The sequence below is a fragment of the Triticum urartu genome, chromosome 2A, assembly GCF_056163025.1.
Source record: "Triticum urartu cultivar PI428250 chromosome 2A, HENAU_Tu73, whole genome shotgun sequence".
NCBI classification, from domain to species: Eukaryota; Viridiplantae; Streptophyta; class Magnoliopsida; order Poales; family Poaceae; genus Triticum; species Triticum urartu.
Window position 1 is genome coordinate 117008127 of NC_141874.1, and position 8531 is coordinate 117016657.

Consider the following 8531-nt stretch of genomic DNA (forward strand, 5'->3'; position numbering starts at 1 on the left):
TCCGCTGACCGGGTTTAGAGCCTTTGAATCACGCATTGACTGTTGTATCCTCGGTATTGTCGCTGTTAATGCGGCGCTTATGTTTGTTGCGACGTGACCTGCCGTTGCCGTCCTTGGTATCCGAAGTACCATGGTTCTTTGATATGTTATTGCTGCGAGCCAACCAGCTGTCCTCTCCCGCAGAAAAGTGGTTCATGAGTGTCGTGAGGGCTGCCATAGATTTCGACTTTTCCTGTCCAAGGTGCCGGGCATGCCATTCGTCGTGGATGTTGTGCTTAAAAGCTGCTAGGGCCTCTGCATCTGGACTGTCGATGATTTGATTTTTCTTTGTTAGGAACCGTGTCCAGAATTGCCTGGCCGATTCCTCTGGCTGCTGAATTATGTGGCTCAAGTCATCGGCATCTGGTGGTCGCACATAAGTGCCCTGAAAGTTATCGAGGAATGCGGCTTCCAGATCTTCCCAACAGCCAATGGACTCTGCTAGCAAGCTGTTGAGCCAATGCCGAACTGGTCCTTTGAGTTTGAGTGGGAGGTATTTGATGGCGTGTAGATCATCACCACGGGCCATGTGGATGTGCAGGAGGAAATCCTCGATCCATACCATAGGATCTGTTGTGCCGTCGTATGATTCTATATTTACAGGTTTGAAACCCTCTGGGATTTGACAATCCATTACTTCGTCTGTGAAGCATAAGGGGTGTGCAGCGCCTCTGTACTGGGCTATATCGTGACGCAGCTCAAATGAGTTTTGCCCGCTGTGTTCGGCCCGGCCGGACTTACTTTTACTGTATCCGGCGTGACGATTATCGTCTTGCGTAGTGGCACGCCCTTGTGATCCGTAGATCGATCTTGTATGTTTTGCTTTGTCCTCCAATACATCTCGCAGGTCTGGTGTATTTTCCCATGCCTTTTTATATGAATGGCGTCGGGGTGCAAGCTGAGCTTTTGGATGGAATGCCTCTCTGTCGCGGCCACGAGGTGGCCGATCAGCCGCATCGTACGCCGGGGAAGTAGGTTTCGGTGCTTCCTCCTCCAGTCGGGGTAGCAACCTGCACTTTGGGTAACTCTTGGAGGGGCGTTCGAGTTTATATTCCTCGGACGCCAGGACTTCAGTCCATCTGTCAGCTAGCAAATCTTGATCAACTTGAAGCTGCTAGTGCTTTTTCTTAAGGCTATTTGACGTGGCTATAAGCCGGCGCTTGAAGCGCTCTTGTTCGATGGGATCCTCTGGCACGACGAATTCGTCATCGTTGAGGCTTGCCTCGTCTTCGGAGGCAGGCATGTAATTATCATCCTCCGCCTCTCTATCTGCCGCTCTCTCAGGAGGGCTGGCTTCTCCAGCCTCTTACTCTAAATCTTGCTGGAGGGGATTGTTGTTGTCTTCGGCGCTGTCCGAAGTGCTATTATCTCCGGTGCCGGTATCACCGCTTTTGACTTGGCGGGACTTAGAGCGGCGCCGCTGACGCCGGCGCTTGGGTTGCTTCTTGGAGGGGTCATCCTCCGCTGTCCCGTCGCTATTGCCTTCTTTGGGTGTGTCCACCATGTATATGTCATATGATGAGGTGGCTGTCCAGTGCCCTGTGGGCAGTGGTTCCTCTTCGCCTCCCGCATCGTCGTCCATACCGTCAATGTCTTCGGAGTCAAAGTCGAGCATGTCGGTTAAGTCATTGATAGTGGCTACTAAGTGGGTGGTGGGTGGGCGGCGAATTACTTCGTCATCGGCATCCCAATCCTGCCGGACATAGTTTGGCCAGGACTCTCCTGACAAGGAGAGAGACCTTAATGAGTTCAGTATGTCGCTGAAGGGAGAGTGCTGAAAGATATCCGCGGAGGTGAACTCCATGATCGGCGCCCAGTCGGATTCGATAGGCACGGGCGCAGGTGGTTTGGAGTCCGTGGCTGGGGAAGAATCCGGCAGTTCGGCGTCACGGATCCCGTGAATGGTAAGGTTGATACTTGGCTCGATCGCCGCTGAGGATGCGGCCTCCGTGGCGGGGTCTATCCACCCGTCCATGGATGGTGCAACTGGCTCCGAATTAAGGGTCGGAGCGGCTGCCGGTGCAATTTCTTGAACACTGTCCAATGGTAGAGCTAAATCATACTCATTGTGACAGCGTGGCGCACAAGGCAGGGGCTCGAATCCGTCGAAGATCAAGTCTCCACGGATATAGGACGTATAGTTTAAGCTTCCAAACCTGACCTGGTGGCCAGGGGCGTAACTTTCGATCTGCTCCAGATGGCCAGCGAGTTGGCCTGCAGTGCGAAGCCGCCGAACACAAAGATCTGACCAAGGAAAAAGTCTCACCCTGGACTGCATCGCTATCGATGATAGTAGGAGCCATCAAGCCTAACATGATGACACAGAGGAACTCTCAATGAAAGAACCAATGTTGGTGTCAAAACCGGCGGATCTCGGGTAGGGGGTCCCGAACTGTGCGTCTATGGCGGATGGTAACAGGAGGCAGGGGACACGATGTTTTACCCAGGTTCGGGCCCTCTTGATGGAGGTAAAACCCTACGTCCTGCTCTATTTATTCTTGATGATATGGGTATTACAAGAGTTGATCTACCACGAGATCGGAGAGGCTAAACCCTAGAAGCTAGCCTATGGTATGATTGTCTGTTTTCCTACGGACTAAAACCCTCCGGTTTATATAGACACCGGAAGGGGTTAGGGTTACACAAGGTCGGTTACAAAGGAGGAGATATCCATATCCGTACTGCCTAGCTTGCCTTCCACACCAAGTAGAGTCCCATCCGGACACGAGACGAAATCTTCAATCTTGTATCTTGATAGTCCAACAGTCCGGTCAAAGGATATAGTCCGGCTGTCCGGAGACCCCCTAATCCAGGACTCCCTCACTTTCCCTTCTCGGCAGCGAAGAACTTCCTTCGTGGCGCCATTGGTGGCACAACGAGCAATGGAGCGAGGAAGAAGAAGCAATCGAGCAAGAAAGAGATGGGCAACGGGGGCTCAGCCCCCTCCCCATTTATAGCAAGAGAAGCCCAACCGGCACCTCCCAGGATCGCAGGTAATGATGGTTTTCCTTGCATGTCGCAGGGACTCGTCAAGTCGTGCAGTTGCCGAGGCAGCGTGGGGAAGCGGAGACGCCCACGTCCAATCCACCGCCACGCGTCAACCGAGCCGCAGGCTTTTGGGCCCTGCGGTGCTGCATACTTGACCCTTGGCTTTGCCGCAAAGCCAAGCCCGAGCACACCTTGGGCCCGGGGGCTACTATCTGTGTCTGGGAACGGGGGTCCCCAGACTTGCCTGCCTGCGGCCCGCTGCGTGGCTAAGCCAGCAGGCCGTACGACCCATATTCATCAACAAGGCATCCAAGACCCTCGCGAGGGGCCAAGCCTCGCGAGGCGGATGACGCAAGACCTCCTCTAGAGTGGCCTAGTTAGGCAGGCTCACGAGGAGCGGAGATGTCATGGTGAGGCAAACCTCACGAGGCTCTTGTGACGTGAGCCATGACGATCGACACCAGGCGGGCGCCAGCGCGCGCAGCGTCCTTGTTTCCTCTTTGGTGCTAAGGAAACCAGCGCAGGCGAGGAGTACTGAGGCATCAGGCAAAGGTTGCCATTTTGGTGCAACAAGACCAAAACCAGAAGGACGGCAAGACGGAGGTCATCGTGGAGCCCAAGACGGCGTCACCACCAGAGCCTTTCACAGGCGGAGACCACCTTTTGTCAGGATGGCTTGTACTAGTTGTCCCCCTTCGAATTTGTCCACCATTGTTGGCTCCCTTCCCACTCAGTATTTGGGAAGAGGACCAGGGCTTCTATAAGTAGGACTAGCCATCACCATAGGCAGGGGGTCCGAAAGATCGCTCTCACACTCACAAGTTAGCCAAGCACAAGAACACCTCAACCTCAGGAGGCTGTTCTTCCCCTTGTATTGTTCATCATCAGCCCAAGAGGCAATCCACCACCACCACACTGGAGTAGGATATTACACCACAACGGTGGCCCGAACCAGTATAAATCTTGTGTCTTTCTGTGTTGTGAGTTCATCCACGAGATCTTAGCGAGCTAGGGCATAGATCGGTGGGAGGAAAAGACTTCACACGCACCCCAATGTACGAACCTCAAGGGTTTGTCGGAACCCCACATCCGATATACGGGAATCACAAACTTCAACACAAGCATTTCTCAAATTCACAACTACTCAACTAGCACGACTCTAATATCACCATCTCCATATCTCAAAACAATTATCAAGTTTCAAACTTCTCATAGTATTCAACACACTCATAAGAAAATTTTATTATTAATCTTGAATGCCTAACATAATTAAAGAAAATTACCATGCTGTTTTGTAGGACTCTCAAAATAATCTAAGTGAAGCATGAGAGAACAATGGTTTCTATAAAACAAATCTACCAACATGCTCTAAAAGATATAAGTGAAGCACTAGAGCAAAAACTATATAACTCAAAAGATATAAGTGAAGCACATAGAGTTTTCTAACAATTTCCGAATCATGAGTGTCTCTCTCAAAAAGGTGTGTGCAGCAATGATGATTGTGGAAAACTAACAAATAAAGACTCAAATAATACAAGATGCTCCAAGCAAAACACATATCATGTGGTAAATAAAAATATAGCTCCAAGTAAAGTTACCGATAGAAGTAGACGAAAGAGGGGATGCCTTCCGGGGCATCCCCAAGCTTTGGCTTTTAGGTGTCCTTAGATTGTCTTGGGGTGCCATGGGCATCCCCAAGCTTAGGCTCTTGCCACTCCTTGTTCCATTATCCATCAAATCTTTACCCAAAACTTGAAAACTTCACAACACAAAACTTAAAGTAGAAAATCTTGTGAGCTCCGTTAGCGAAAGAAAACAAAACACCACTTCAAGGTACTGTAATGAACTCATTATTTATCTATATTGGTGTTAAACCTACTGTATTCCAACTTCTATATGGTATATAAACTATTTTACTAGCCATATATTCATCAAAATAAGCAAACAACACACGAAAAACAGAATCTGTCAAAAACAGAACAGTCTGTAGTAATCTGTAGATAACGCAAGATCTGGAATCCCAAAAATTCTAAAATAAATTGCTGGACGTGAGGAATTTATCTATTAATCATCTGCAAAAAGAATTAACTAAATAGAACTTTTCAAATAAAAATTGCAGCAGTTCTCGTGAGCGCTAAAGTTTATGTTTTTTACAGCAAGATATCAAGACTTTCCCCAAGTCTTCCCAACGGTTCTACTTGGCACAAACACTAATTAAACACAAAAAACACAACCAAAACAGAGGCTAGATAAATTATTTATTACTAAACAGGAGCAAAAATCAAGGAATAAAAATAAAATTGGGTTTCCTCCCAACAAGCGCTATCGTTTAACGCCCTTAGCTAGGCATAAAAGCGAAGATAGATCTAGGTATTGCCATCTTTGGAAGGCAATCCATAAGTGGCTCTCATAATAGATTCATAAGGTAATTTAGTTTTCTTTCTAGGGAAGTGTTCCATGCCTTCCCTTAACGGAAATTGGAATCTAATATTCCCTTCCTTCATATCAATAATTGCACCAATCGTTCTAAGGAAAGGTCTACCAAGAATAATAGGACATGAAGGATTGCAATCTATGTCAAGAAAAATAAAATCCACGGGCACATAATTCCTATTTGAAACAATAAGAACATCATTAATTCTTCCCATAGGTTTCTTAATAGTGGAATGTCAGGACCCCGATTCCAAGTCACATCGATCTAGCCGGTAACACTTCATATCACTTTGCGGCGTCACGCACGGTATTCCCATGGGTGTCGCCTTACCATGGCCCGGAACCGTTTGTGCCTTTTGGCTCATGTGTATGATAGTGTCGCTAGTATCCATATGACAGGGAATCCAAGCCGACATGGCTAGTCGTGAACCCAAAGCGGCACTAACCTATGGGGACACGCATACATGAATCACATCGAGCATGTCGGTCAGCAGCGTGTGAATCCGGGCTGTAGCACTGGGCTAACAGGACTCCGGGAACCCAGGCTATAGCAGGCCAAGCAAGACTCCGGATGTCACCGCGTGACATTTCCCCGAAGGGACAGACACAGAAACAAAGTGAAACACATGCCGGCCAGTCAAGTGTCCTGAGCAGTAGTGCTGGGCTAACAGGACTCCGGTGAACCGGGCTGTAGCGGACTAGTATGGCTCATGGAGGCACTAGACTACATTTCCCCATAAGAGAGGCTGCCAAGGATAAACAACTAGATTGTCGGATCCCACACATACCAAGCATTTCAATCATACACACAATATGCTCGATATGTGTAAATACAACATGGCATCACAACATAACTCTACAACTCAAGTATTTATTCATTAGGCTCCGAGGAGCGAGATATTACAAACATGGGTCTCATGACCCAACAATCATAGCATACAAATCAAAGCACGTGCGGAAGCTTAACATGTTTGAGTACAGACATCTACAAATGAAAAAGGCTGAGAAGCCTGACTATCTACCAGATCCTGCCGAGGGCACAAGATCGTAGCTGAGGTATCAAGCTAAACGTCGAAGTCCATGCGGAACTACTAGCGAGACTGGAGTCTCTCTGTAAAACATAAATTAAGCAAATGTGAGTACAAAGGTACTCAGCAAGACTTACATCAGAACTAAACTACATATGCATCGGTATCAACAAGGGGGGTGGTGGAGTTTAACTGCAGCAAGCCAGCTTTGACTCAGTGGTTAACCTGAACTACGATTGCAAGCAACTCTTTTGAGGTGGCGCACACGAGTCCACATATTCACCATTCAATACACCACTATGGATCTGCTCCCGTCTCCCTACGAGAAGGCCATCCATAGCACTCACACTTATCTTGCGAGTTTTAGAGTATCCACTTTCACTTGTCTATGAACTGCTATAGGCAACCCAGAAGTCCTTTACCGCGGACGCGGCTATTCGAATAGTTTTATACTCTGCAGGGGTGTACTTCGTCACACATGTTTCCACCACTTAGCGTCTGCACACGACATGTGCTCGGCAGACTTCAAGTGAAAACCGACGTGGGTGTAGACCACGACCTGACTAACCTCACAAGTCTCTAGTCCAGGTTTATCGCCTATTCAGGTTCCATCCGCAAGGAAATCCGGCCGGGGTGTCCTCAACGGCCCCAAACGATGTGTACAGGGTCCCGAGACGCCAAACGGGCGCCCGGCATACCCGGCCACAGTGTATCTACCGCATCATAGCCCACCCCTAGGGTCAGCGCTACGCACGGCCACCAACACATATCCTATAAACACCAGAAACTAGTTGCAACTCCTGGACAGAGGACGAGAGGGGTCAGTAAGTCGAGCGGGGTCATATTTCAGGGCCCAATGTGTGGTAGTAACTGTTTCATGGATCACAAACACAGAACTCAGCTCCTGAGAACGGTTTCAATGAGACAACCCACCATGTACTCCTACATGGCCTCTCACCGCTACCTTTACCAAATCGTGTTCACACACTTAGCTTACACACAGTAGGACATGTTCACAACTTTCCAATTCATCCCCGATGAATCAGACCTGACACAACTCTAAGCAATAGCAGGCATGACAAGCAAACATGAATGAGTAGGCACATCAGGGCTCAAACAACTCCTACTCATGCTAGTGGGTTTCATCTATTTACAGTGGCAATGACAGGTCATGCAAAGGAAAGGGGTTCAACTACCGCAGCATGTAACAGTTGAATCGTTGTTGTCCTAATGCAGTAAAAGAGAGCGGGAGCGAGAGAGTGGGTTTGTATCGGAATGAACAAGGGGGTTTTGCTTGCCTGGCACTTCTAAAGATAACATTGAGTCTTCATCAGCATCAACGATCACAGCGTCGGAGCAGCGTCTACCGAGAGGGGACAATCACCGGCAATAGAGAAGGAACACAATCAATGCAATGCACAACATGATGCATGATAATGACATGGCAATATGTTGTTGATTGAGCTAATGCAACTAGCAACACAATTAAATGAAATTGGTTTGAATACAAGATTCAAATTCAAACTCCATATATGATTAGTTAAATGCCATTTATTTGTTTTGTCCAAAACAGAGGACAAACATTGTTCAAACATGCATGAAAATGCCATAAACAGATTCCTTGAATTTTTCTGATAATTTTTCATATATAATTTATTTCATTTGGAGTTACGGTTGATTTTCTATGATTTTTAGAAGTTTTGGGCATTTTCTGGAATTTTCTGAATTATTATAATTTAAACTAAGTCCAGAAAATGTATTACTGTGTCAGCATGAAGTCAAGGTGATGTCAGCAGGTCAAAGGCGTCGACCAGGTCAAACCTGACCAGTGGGACCCACTGGTCAGTGACCCAGTCAACTAACTAAGTTAGTTAGACCTAACTAACTAGCCTGGGCCCACTGGTCAGTGACTGTAGTAACTAACCTAACTAGCTAATTAGCGCTAACTAGAGCAATTAGTCGGGCGGGGCCCGTAAGTCAGTGAGAGAGAGGGGGAGGTCAAACCGGGCAGTGGGGTCAACCCATGCCGGTCAACGGGTCAGG